The sequence below is a fragment of the Capra hircus genome, chromosome 13, assembly GCF_001704415.2.
Source record: "Capra hircus breed San Clemente chromosome 13, ASM170441v1, whole genome shotgun sequence".
Classification (NCBI taxonomy): Eukaryota; Metazoa; Chordata; class Mammalia; order Artiodactyla; family Bovidae; genus Capra; species Capra hircus.
In genome coordinates this window covers 3,129,348-3,142,621 of record NC_030820.1, presented here as the reverse complement: position 1 = coordinate 3,142,621, position 13,274 = coordinate 3,129,348, and the positions used below count along the sequence as shown (strand labels likewise).

General features: G+C 44.4%; 1 long non-coding RNA gene across 1 annotated transcript in view; it reads left to right on the top strand.

The window, feature by feature from the left end:
• The window catches only part of LOC102181967, a 76,657-nt gene extending 69,240 nt beyond the window's left edge, over nucleotides 1–7,417 (top strand). Inside the window, exons 3-7 of the long non-coding RNA XR_001918983.1 lie at nucleotides 1–144; nucleotides 2,502–2,601; nucleotides 3,183–3,711; nucleotides 4,805–4,930; nucleotides 5,816–7,417. This is a non-coding gene — a long non-coding RNA (uncharacterized LOC102181967). The remainder of the gene's footprint in view (nucleotides 145–2,501; nucleotides 2,602–3,182; nucleotides 3,712–4,804; nucleotides 4,931–5,815) is intronic.

Below are 13,274 nucleotides of genomic sequence, written 5' to 3'. Positions count from 1 at the left end.
AGAATAGCTGCCCAACTGAGACCAGAACCTCCAAGCTCAGCTCAGTCCCAGTTGCAAGCCTTAGATTCAGGAGCTAAAGAAACAGTTGTCATTTCAAGTCATTAATTTTGGAGCTGTTTATTACCAGCATTGCTGTAGTAATAGGTAAGTGATATCAAATGGATGGGAGGCCCTGTACACCACACACACACACACATACACACACACACACACATATACACACACACACACACCCCTCCAGCAGGCTCTTATGTGTGGAAAAGACTGAGATTATTTGTAACCCTTGCAGAGAACAAGCCTAGCCCAATGGGTTTAGGCTTTGGCTTCTCAGTCTTTAAGGACCATCTTTTCCAGATTCAGAGATCCCCAGATAAAATAAGACTCTGAGGAATACTGTGTTCCCTTCTAAGCCTGCCCTAGCTTTCCAGGCAAGATGTAGAAAGGCCAGAGAAGCCCTCTCTCTTAGAGGTCAGGCTCTATCACCTCCATTTAATAGATCTCATCCCATATCTTCCCCTCTTACCAGCCCATTACCATCTGCTGTCTTGTCTTCATGGTGTTTTGTGCTGTGAAGGCTGGTTATGGGTTTTCTCTAATTTGCATAAAAATCAAGAGTTCTCATTACATTCAAAGGAGAAAGGGTGTATCTTTTTACAAGCCACACCAAAGAATCCACGTCTGTTCTAGAACTAGGTTCATGCCCTTTCAGAGTAGAAGACTGTAGCATTTCTAAAATGCTTATTGTTAAATTCCAGAGTCCCTCTTTCCGCAATATGCCAGCAAATTTGGAAAACTCAGCAGTGGCTGCAGGACTGGAAAAGGTCAGTTTTCATTCCAATCCCAAACAAGGGCAATGCCAAAGAATGTTCAAACTACCACACAATTACACTCATCTCACATGCTAAAAAAGTAATTCTCAAAATTCTCCAAGCCAGGCTTCAGCAATATGTGTACCGATAACTTCCAGATATTCAAGCTGGATTTAGAAAAGGCAGAGGAACCAGAGATCAAATTGCCAACATCCACTGGATCATCGAAAAAGCAAGAGAATTCCAGAAAAACATCTATTTCTCCTTTATTGATTGTGCTAAAGCTTTTGACTGTGTAGATCACAACAAACTGTGGAAAATTATTCTTCAAAAGATGGGAATCTTCAAAAGATGGGAATACCAGACCACTTAACCTACCTCCTGTGAAATCTGTATGCAGGTCAAGAAGCAACAGTTAGAACCAGACATAGAATAATGGACTGGTTCCAAATTGAGAAAGGAGTATGTCAAGGCTGTATATTGTCATCCTGCTTATTTAACTTATATGCAGAGTAGATCATGCAAAATTTTGGGCTGGATGACGCACAAGCTGGAATCAAGATTGCCGGGAGAAATATCAATAACCTCAGATATGCAGATGATACCACCCTTACGGCAGAAAATGAAGAAGAACTAAAGAGCCTCTTGATGAAAGTGAAAGGAGAGTGAAAAAGCTGGCTTAAAACTCAACATTCAAAAAATGAAGATCATGGTATTTGGTCTCATCAGTTCATGGCAAATAGATGGAGAAACAATGGAAACAGTAAGAGAGTTTATTTTCTTGGGCTCCATAATCACTGCAGATGGTGACTGCAGCCATGAAATTAAAAGATGCTTGCTCCTTGGAAGAAAAGCTATGACCAAACTAGACAGAACATTAAGAAGCAGAGACATTACTTTGCTGACAGAGGTCTGTCTAGTCAAAGCTATTGTTTTCCAGTAGTCATGTATGAATGTGAGAGTTGGACTATAAAGAAAGCTGAGTGCCAAAGAACTGATGCTTTTGAACTATGGTGTTGGAGAAGACTCTTGAGAGTCCCTTGGACTGCAAGGAGATCCAACCAGTCCATCCTAAAGGAAATCAGTCCTGAATATTCATTGGAAGGACTGATGCTGAAGCTGAAAGTCCAATACCTTGGCCACCTGATGCGAAGAGCTGACTCACTGGAAAAGATCCTGATTCTGGGAAAGATTGAGGGCAGGAGGAGAAGGGGATGACAGAGGATGAGATGGATGGCGTCGCCAACTCAATGAACATGAGTTTGAGCAAGCTTTGGGAGTTGGTGATAGACAGGGAGGCCTGGAGTGCTGTGGTCTGTGGGATCACAAAGAGTCGGACATGACGGAGCAACTGAACTGAACTGAACTCTTTCCATAAAGAGGGTCTCTCTAGCCTTATTTCCATAAGCAATTTTTTTTGTTTTTTGTTTTTTTCTTAAACCAAAGCTGTCCCTGAACTCAGAGAAGTCAGGGTAAGGCTTTAAGATTTTTTTTCTGTTTCTAGCCATATTTAGAAAAGTGAAAATGTTAGTTACTCAGTCATGTCCGACTCTTTGTGACACTATGGACTGTAACTGGCCAGGCTCCTCTGCCCATGGAATTCTCCAGGCAAGAATACTGGAGTGGGTAGCTGTTCTTTCCCCAGGGAATCTTCCTGACTCAGGGATTGAATCTTGGTTTCCTGCATTGCAGGTGGATTCTTTACCATCTGAGTCACCAGGGAAGTCCAGCAGACAACTAGCCAGTCATCTGTTTGACTCCACAGGAGGGGATCCTAACCCTTACTGGCATGGTGAGCACTGGGGGACGGATGAAGGGAGCAGCGAGCATTTTCTGAGGAAGCATCTCTCCTGGGATGCCATGCTGGGCGGTATGGGTGTATCACCTCATCTAAGACTTAACTACAACCCTTGACATTGATACTACTGTTATCTTCATTTTATAAACAAGGAAATGAAGGTTCAGTAAGGGGAAGCACTTAGCAAATGTTAATCGACTAACAATGTTACTTCTACAGGCCTGCCAGACCTTGCTAATTACAAGAGAACATCATTCCCCTCCAACCCTATTCCCTACACACTTTTTCTGAAATTTAAGAAAAAGTAGAGATGATAATATGGCAACTACCTAGTATCTTTTATAAAGAGTTGATCGTTGCTTAAATTTTGTCTCATTTGCATGAAATATTTAAAATAAAATGTTAAATATCTTGGATCCTCACTTTCAACCTCATTTACTATCCCCTTCTCCACTTCCAGCCCCAAGAATGAATCTCTACTATAAGTTTAATGTTTTCCTTCTGGCCCATTTCCATACAGCTCAAAGACCTTTCTGGGATTAGAAAATTTCATTGTTCTTTCTGCTTCCTTCTAGTGATTTTGGGAACTCCACACCTTAGAGAAGGTCAGTGACCTCTGCCTGCCCTCTGCGCTTTGCCCACCCCCTGCCCACCATGGTGTGTGACGTTGGTGCCAAGGGGCAAGTTCAGCCTGAGTAATGTTCTTGGTAGAGCTGAAGTGGTCCACCACAGCTACAGCAGACAGCTCTTTGCTCCCAACTCATGCTGCTAATTGTTCAGTTCCAAGGACAACCAGGAACATCGCACTTTGCTTCCAGAGCTGCATGATATCTTGATATGACGCCATCTAGTGTTCCAAACTTGGATTGGGAAAAGAAATGAAGCATCACCTGCAAATAAAACAAAAAGACCTCAAACTAGCGGGGGGGAAGATGTTATTACTTAACTAACTTAAAAGCGAAGCTTGAGTTTTCTTTTTCTTTTTTATATCACCATTGCAGGAGGCAGCACGGGTGTCCCACTTGCATATCCTGACCCTCACCCCTTTGGTGCAAAGGGGCCAGGCCACCAACTACCAGCACCTGCCCAGCAGGGGAGGCTGAAGTAAGGGGAAATCAGTGCCCCCTTAAAAAAAGCCCTCAACAATAACTGCTAAGAATTGATATATAAATGCCTTAGCTCCCTCTCTCAGGTAGGATAACAGAAAGGCATGTGTCCAGCACTCCCAGAGTTTTCCAGTGAAATTCAGCTCTATCTGCCAGAGTGCTGGCTGGCCAGAGTGTGCTTGCTTTACCAGCTGCTTTCCTCTGGGTCTCAATCCCCTGTGCTCCCACTAGCATTTCCTTCACTTCTCAAGTAACCAAGTAAACCATTGCCCTGGTTTTCTCTGTCTCAGTGTCTCCCAAACTGAGAAAACTCCTCTGTGGTCAATTGCAGAGTGGCTCCAAACTACTCCCTCCTCCCTATCTTTACCGTGTGATGTTGCAGCTCCTCCCACGAAGCAGTGGACTGGTCTTGGGTCTGACTTTGGCCACTAGAATATGGAGGAAGTGATGGCATGCCAGTTCCAAACCTCGGCTTCAAGAAAATATGTAGGACACCTGAAGGGAACATACTCCATAGCACAGAGAACTCTACGTAATGCACTGTGGGGTGCCAGATGGGAGAGAAATCCAAAAGGGAGGGATATATGTATATACACTTTGCTGTGCAATAGAAGTTAACACAACATCATAAAGTAACTACACTCCAATAAAAAACTGATTAAGAAAAAGGAATATACAGGACTACTTTTTTCTCAAATATCATGAGCTTTAATAAATGGGTGGTTTGTCACTAACAGAAACTGATTGAAGTCCATATCTGAGACCCTCCCTTGTATGCATTTCCTTGAATAAGAGTATTATTTACCTTAAGGAAAAGCATTTTCTCTGAAAAGAGAGGTTAAACAACCTTTTCGGGGTTGCCCAGCAGAATGTGAATGCAGTAGCTGTCAGGGTCCCGGTTTATTACTTTGCTCCCGGGCCTCTGTGCTGAGTTACCTCGTCTGGGTTTGCCTGCTGGCTGCTGCATTTTCTCTCCACCATGGCTGCCAGGGAGGCTGCTGGTTTTTTCCAAAGCCCTCTTTTCGAAGAGCTGTGAGGTAGGAGGCGCCTGTGTTTTCACAGATTGTGCCAATGACATATGTGTCTACTAGGGAATCAAGTGCTTACAAAACCGGCCTGAGATGCAGAGCTCACCAAAACCACTGCCATTGCTGGATGCTGGAAAATTTATGGAGCTGCAGAGCCAGCAGGATGCAGAGTAAACAACACTGAATCCAGTAAGTCTAGCTGCTGCACGCTGGCTTTGCCTCTGGCCTCTAAAGTTATTTTCAACCCTAAGGAGCCAGGATTCAAGGACTAAGTGTGGCTTCATGCAAATGCAGAGCCAAAAAGCAAGAGGTTAACCGTCTAACTGAAGGACGTTCTTATAGGCTAGGGCAGTGGTTCTCAAAGAAGGATCGTTTTACCAGCGTCACCTGGGAACTTGTTAGAAAATTCTCCGGCCCCGTTCCAGACCTTCTGAATCAGAATTTTGGGGGATGAGGCACCATCAATCTGTTTTATTAAGCCCTCCAGGTGAATGGAAGGCAGGCTTAAGTTTGAGAATTACTGATTTAGGGGCGTGTTATTACAAAGGTGGCTCACGGCACTGGCGTCCTTTGGGAGCTGGTTAGAGAGGCAGAGCCTGCACCTAACGAGACCCCCAGGTGATCTGAGTGCACCTCAAAGTTGAGAAGCTCTGGGTATGCATTTCTAGTCTCAAACCTTGAAGTTTGTGATTCGCTGGGTCTGGGGTGGGGCCTGCCAACTTATATTTCTTAAAAGCTCCCAAGTATTGCTGTGGTTTCAGGGGCCACACTTTGAGTATCAAGATTCTAGTCCTCAGGCTGGGCTTAGAATCTGGGTCATGGGAGGGGTTCAAGGCAATCAAAGTTTGAGCCGCTCTGGACAGACGTGCAGGGTGCACATCACTCAACTTCAGAGACACCATTCACATAGACTGAGTGAAGGACCGGAAGCCCTCAGCTAAGCAAGATAAGAGGCAGGGCAGAATAAAGAGCCGGGCTGAGAGCAGAAGTGGATTTGAATCGTAACCTTGCCTCTAATGTAGTGTGATCTTTGGAAAATTATTTAAGTCTGTGTTTCAATGTCCCTATCTGCAGAATGGAGACGGTCATACCTACCCCGCTAGATGAGCTATTCAACGGTCAGCAAAACAAGAGCAGCAAATACTCACTCCCTCTCAACCAAGGGAAGAGCAGTGTCATCAGAGGCGCTGTCTCCCTCCCCTCCTTCAGTCTCCTCCTAGCCAGCGGCCTAGCTGCCTGCCTCAGGCTGAAGGCCAGGTAAGCCTGATGGGCTTTTCTTTAGCACTCCCAGGGGTCAGATGAAGGTGATACAAGAATAACGCAGGCTATTTATATTAGGAACACTTCTCATGGGTTTGTAAAAATCGATTCATAAAAATGACCAATGAAGCCAATTTCAGACCACACCCAGGTTTCACCTGTCTGCCAACGTCAAAAGAGACAGCAGCATCTCTGGTCCTGACAAGGCTCTCTGTGATGCCCCTGGCACCTGGAGTCACACAGAGGCTTTACGGGGGCACCTTGGCGGAGAAGTCTGCCCTCCTCCACTTAAAGGACACAGTTGGGCCCCTCCCGTGTGTTGCTGGTGTTGTTTTTGAGAAGACACTCGGGGTTTCTCTGAAACAAATTAAAGACCAAATTAAAGTATGTCTTTGGGGCAAATGGAAAGTCATTTGGGGTACAGAGCAGATTGAAAAATGCGATCAAAGTTTTAAAACCCAAACCAACCAGGGCTGGTAAGAGGCCAGATGAACCTTCATGGTTTCAGAAAGTAGACATCCCTAAATTTGTTTTCTTGCACTTTCAGAAAATCAGAAGAAAAAGATATGTGCTTTTTGTTTTTTCATTTTTAATTTCAGGGCTTGTTTTAATTTTAGTAGGGGATGGAAAGACTGCTGAGTTTGGGCAAGAATTCAGCCTGAGACAGCCACTAGAGGGCGTCAGAGATTCAGGAAAGCTCTTATTTCCAAAAGAGGCCCCAGCAGCTGAAAGGTCTGATCTGAGTGGGGTGTTTGGGGAGAAATGGGTTCCTGAAAATCTTTCAGGCAGGTGCTCACCGAAAGGAAGTATCCAGGTCCGTAGGGAAGCTAGATAATTAATTAAACAATTTATTCACTGTATTTTTTCTGAATACAAGCCACTTGTCCTTGGTGTGAAAGTACAGATAAGGGTGTAGGACTTTTAATAAGAGTCTGTAACTGAAAAGGGCTCAGGGGGTGGTATCAAGGACAAGCTTGGAAGCTGTGGGCCGTCATACCCCATTATTTCTATGTGCTTCCCCAATAAACTTAAAATCAAAATAAAAACAGCATGTTTGCTAGGCAAATACAGTAATGTCCCCTACATACAGGGCTTCAAGTTTTGCAAACTTTCAAAGATGTGAACATGCATGCCAGCCTCTGTATGCCAGCTGTTGTTGTACTGTACTGCTCTACTTTTCAAGGCACTGCACTATGAGATTAAAAAATGTTTTCTTTATTTTTTGTATTTGTTTATTTTCTACTTATTATTTGTGTGAAAAGTATTATAAACCTATTACAGTACAGTACAGTACTATATAGTCAGTTGTGTTAGCTGGGCTCCTTAGGCTAGCTTTGTTGGACTTAAGAACAAATTGGACTTAGGGACATGCTCTCAGAACGAAAATAGGGGACTTACTGTAGAGTTTTGAGCAAAGTTCCAGATTGTCACCCATAGAACTGTGGTGCTGGAGAAGACTTTTGAGAGCCCCTTGGACTGCAAGGAGATCAAACCAGTCAATCCTAAAGGAAGTCAACCCTTAATATTCATTGGAAGGACTGAGGCTGAAACTGAAGCTCCAATACTTCAGTCAAAATGTGAAGAGCTGACTCATTGGAAAAGACTCTCATGCAGGGAAAGATTGAGGGCAGGAGGAGAAGGGGATTACAGGGGATGAGATGGTTGGATGGCTTCACCGACTCGATGGACATGAGTTTGAGCAAACTCCAGGGGATAGTGAGGGACAGGGAAGCCTGGTGTGCTGCAGTCCATGGGGTCTCAAAGAGTCGGACGTGACTTAACAACTGAACAACAACAAGAAGAATGTCTTGATTGGAGCTTTGCAGTGTGTGCTGAAGCGGGAGTAAAGCTGACTCTCTATTGTTGCTCAAAAGGCCCTTAAAGTGTACAGTAAGACAGAACACCATAGAACTTAGCAATTCCCCTTTCCTGGAGAGATCTAGAACAGAAGGGGGGATTCCAGTAGGGGGACATGCTAGAAAATGGCCTACAAAGGTATGGTCCAGCCAAGGAGTTCCTGGTCCCGGGAAGCAATGGGGCAGAGCAGGCACCTCTTGGTCCACCAGCCTCTGGGTGGAATTGATTCCTGAGCCCCGCCCTGCTGCCTCTGCAGCCCCTGCAGTAGTTTGGCTCTCTGACAGTATTACCTACACCTCCCACCCTCCCTCCCTCCCCAGCGCAGCTGGCAGCGACTTTTGTGGGTCAGGAGTGTTGAGGATCTGGAAGAAGGGTTCCTCAGAGCAGGAGAAGGGTCTCCCAGTCCACGGTTTGCTCCAGGAAAGCTGAGTCCTGGATGACTTGCAAATATGGTCTCTTTGCAGAGACATTCTGGGAAAGGACAGGAATCAGTTGGGTTTCAGTATATTTCCTTGGTTGTAAGAGACAGATAGATAAAATAAATGAGACACAATCTATTCCATCAAGTAATATAATGATGTTTCCCTTTCTATTAATAATAGAAATTTCCTTTTCAGAAGCTAAAAATTCAGTGAACCTCTTCAAGCCTGATTTACCGTGGATACCAGGAAGACAGCCCTCCTTGTGAGAGGCCCTCTCTCTTGCTGTCTGGATCACTGTGGCCAGCCCCTCTGGCTCCTCTCCTTCTGGGGGTAAAGTCAGCTCCTTCAGCCCTCCTGTAGATAGCACCATGGACTCCCATCACATCACGTCCAAGCATCTTTATCCAGCCTCCAAGGACAGGTCATCTCTTCTACCTACCACTCAGCTTCTGCTCTTATCCTGATGGTCGTCTCACTGCCCAACCGAAGGGCCCCTGATGTCAACCCCTCTGAGTATTTGGGCGTGTGGTTGCTCTTCCTTGGGAACCTTTCCTCCTTGTTGGCATAAAAGTTGAACTCAAGCTACACTTCCTCCACAGAGGCTTTCCTGACCACTCAGCGCTTATCAACTGCCACTTGCTTTGAATTTTCCCATCTTTCTACAGACACTAGGGAATTACTCCAACACTGCTCTTTTTTCTCTCTGTTATGTTAGGAAACTTAGTTGTGGCCTGACAAAGTAGCATGTCAAGACCCCAATATGGACACATTAGAAATGCAGCAAATTTATGCCTGGTTAACTTCTCTGCATCCTTCAGAACTTAGGTTGAATCTCGCTTCTTAAGGGCAGCTTCCCCCATTAGATCAAAATCCCCTACTCTAGTTTCCCAGAGAACTGGGACCTCATAGAACTCCTGTAGAGAACACTCCCGGTTGTGCTTCTCAAAGACAGACTTCTTTAAAATTTTTGTGTTTTTTTTTTTGCTCAGTTCTTTGCATGAGGGTTAGGATGAGGTCTGGTTTTGCCTAGTGCCTAGGGAAGTTCCCAGCACATGGTGGGTACTCTATAAATATTTTCTTGAAAGAATGAATGGATACTGTTGGGAGGGCTGCACTGATATGAACCATGAACTTCTTGGGGAATGAGGGCAGCAGAGCAAAGGCTGCTAAGCCCCTGTGAGCTGGTACCCTTGCGCTAAACAGAGGCTGACAGCAGAGAGAGGCTCAGACGGGTCAGGTCAACAAAATCATTTTACTGTTGTTGACAATGAGCGACATGACATTTTCTCAAAGCTTTTGTGAGGAGGCTATCAAAGATATGCTTTCATTGTGGAATATAAAGTTTAAAAAATTATAAGGAAGCAGAAATGGCAACTCCTCTTATAAAATATTTTATATTTATTTTAGAAAAATAATATTTTCTTCCACCCTTGGTGTAGTAACTTTATGTTGCATAGTGAAAAGTTTTGAAGGTGGGGTCTCCACAGAACTCCCTACCGGGACACCAGATCCTGGTACCCACAGGTTCAGTTCAGTTCAGTAGCTCAGTCATGTCTGACTCTTTGTGACCTCATGGACTGCAGCATGCCAGGCCTCCCTGTCCATCACCAGCTCCCAGAGCTTACTCAAACTCATGTCCATCGAGTTGATGATACCATCCGATCATCTCATCCTCTGTCGTCCCCTTCTCCTCCTGCCTCAATCTTGCCCAGCATCAGGGTCTTTTCCAGCTGAGTCAGTTCTCTGCGTCAGGCGGCCAAAGCACGTCTAACTCACTAATACCCATCCATGCTCGCTTCCTTCCCTTTGCTGCCTCATTCCCACATTCTTCCTGTGTTTCCTGGAATCTTCTCCCAAAGAAGCCATTTGCCTCAAATCCTTGTTTCAGGGCCTTCTCTGGGGTACTCAGTCCAAGGAGTGATCCCACTACCCCATTTCTTGGCTATGCATTCAGGCACTGGCCAGGTTGGAGTTTCTCTCTTCTTTTTAACTAAAGTGGTAGCGAAAAATTCTAAACAATCCAACATATATTTTAAGGAACAGGGTAAAAATGCAGAAGTGTTCCAGACTGCTGACTCTCTATCATCAGAACTTCTGATAGGAAGGCTCCCAAGCGGGAATAAATGATACAGACTATGGCCTCTTTGGAGGTGACTTTGGATTGTTCTTTATTTCTCCTCTCATTTCTTTTTTAATCTGCTTCCTCTACAATAGAAACCATCCTAAACTGAACTGTTTTTGCTGCCAATCCCTAATTAGGTTTCCAGATACACCCACAAGCCTGGGTGTGAGGCTAGGCTTGCTGTAAAGCATGTTCATATGTACTTCATTTTATTAAAAGCTAGCGCTAGTTCTGAAAGCCTGATGCATGCTGACCACTCTCTACAAAGTTCTGCAGGAGATTCTGCGGGGGCTATTGAGACACTATCCTTGTAGGGAAGATAAGATACATACACAGCCGGATTCATGCAGGGCCAAGGGTGATCTGCCAACTGAGGGGCACACCCAGGCTGAAACAAACAGGAAACAACTAGAGGAATTCAGAGAAAGTGGTGAGTCATTCTGGCTGGAGTTTGAGAAAGCTTCAGGGAACAGGCTAAGAATGATGGATGGGTTGGATTTTAATGGAGCGCGTGGGTCAGGACAGAAAGAGAAGTACTCAAAGTTTCCCCATCTGTTTCTAGGGGGCTCCTATTTGATGTTAAATGCTAAGACTGATGTTTCTCTCTCCCTCTCCACAATAGTGACAAAACTTTTAGAGTTTCCTTCTACTTCAGCTCCTTCAATACCAACGAGGAAATTGCATCGTCTTTCTGATGTAAACAGAATGGGTCAGATCCAAGTTCAACCATAACACAGGCATATCATCTGGGAATGCATTTCACATGTAACAGAGGTGTAAACAAAACAGACACTGATTGTATCTCTCGTTGGAAGAAGATCAGAGATAGGCACTAGTTGCTGCTGGTTTAGCTGCTCAGCAGTCTCATCAAGAACCCAGGCTCTTCCTTCTTCCTCCTCTCTCTTCCTCAAGCTGTTGGTTTTTCAGCCTCATGCTGCTCACTTCCTACTTGCCAGTAGGTTGCTATGGATCCAGGCTTCAAGACCACCTCCGAGGCAGGAAGAAGCAGGGAAGACAGCACCAGAAGCCTCCCATCTTTTGCTCAAACAGCAAAAGTTTTCTCAGGAGTCCCCTGCAAATCTCTACTTCTATATCTTTGACTAGAACTGGATCAGAGGCTCAGCTGTAACACATTCTGGGAACTTGGGCTTTGCACTTTTCAGATTCTATAATTACAGAGAGCAAGGAAGGAGGGATAAGGAATGGCTATCATGATGATCCTATCAGTTCTGCCTCCCCTGCCAGACATTTCACCTGCTGTGGCCAAGACTCTCTGAGCCTTGCTCCCTCTTAGCTGATAGCTGGTCTACTAGTCAAATATTACCTAGCCATACCATGTAACAAAGCAGCCCAAACCCCCATGGCTAATAATAATATGCATTGCCATTCTTCCAGGTTTTGCTGACTGGCCAGGGTGGCTCTGTTCCACGTGTGCTTCATTCTTCTGGAACCAGAGGAATGGTGTGGCAGAGTTCTGAGCAAAAGAAGCGAGCAGAAAATGTGCTGCCCTTTGGTGTAGGCTCAAAACTTGTCCACTGCCATTTCGGTCCACATTTCACTGGCCAAAGCAAGCCGTGTGGGACCACAGAAAGACTTTGTAGCGGAAGGAACTACACATTTACTTGGGAAAATGTAGGTATGGAGAGGTGAGGGGAACTGGGAAAATTCACATACGCCAGCCTGTTTATCTAATACGTTATCTGTGTGACAGTGGGGGGTGGGGGTGGGGGGGGCAGGATATGGATGTGTGTCCCTGCAAGTGATAAATATATCTGTAACAGGTCAGGGGCTACTGAATGCAGTGCCCGTCAGTGATGTGGCCCCAAGGTGGTAATTTTAGAGCAGATGTGGGGGTGGGATGGATACAGAGGGCTAGGCCTGTTGAGAAGGCAGAGGATGTTGTACCTTGAATCACCTTTTGTGGATGGCTCTTTTTCATTGAACATGTCCAACAAAAAAAGACTCTGAGGTTCAGCTTCTCATCAGATATCAACTTGGTGTTATCGGACCAGACAATTGGCAGCCTCATTCTCCTTCCGTGTCTGGGTGTTTTCATCCTCTGAGTAGGACTGAGTTCTGCTTTCCCCAGCACAGGCAACTGTAGATGTTACCTTAATTTCTCAAGGAATCTTTTCCCAGATACACCTCATTTACTATAATCCCTATAACTTGATTAAACCAAACATTGGGACAATAAGAAGAGAGAAGACAATTCCTCATGATGGTCATGATACCCACATGGTTCCTTGGTGCCGTTTCATTTAACCAGAGTGTCTTTGACAGGAGGGCTGCCCTGGTTTTAATTTAATTAAATTCTGACACATCCTCCTAAGCTAGAAATCACGATACAGTATTTAAAGACATAGAAATGCCTTTGAAAAAAGTATACACATCCTTGACTTTGACAATGAGATTCATTCATTAACTCATTAAACATTTTCAGTGGTTTTTCCTCTCTCTGGAGCCCACTTCAACAGAAAAAAGGCATGTATGAACTCACTTGAGAAGTCAATGAATCTTCTTTTCTAAGAAAAATAGATAATATCACATTTTTGCAGATTTATTTAGTGGACTTTTTTTAGAACTTATCTGCCAGACTCTATTCATAAATTGTCTTATATTTCACATATATTAGCTTATTTAATTTTTATTATGAATGTACAAGGAAGGTCCTATTATTGTTCCCATAATACTATGAAGCACATGAGGTTAAACAGCTTCCTCAAGATTGAGTAGCTTGGAAAAAGTGTGGGTTCCCACAAGACAAATGCAAAAAGGAGATGAAACACTTGGCAGATGATATAGTGTTTCTCATGAAGCTGCATAAATTCTGAATATGTGTTAGTCGCTCAGTCATGTCTCACTCTTTGAG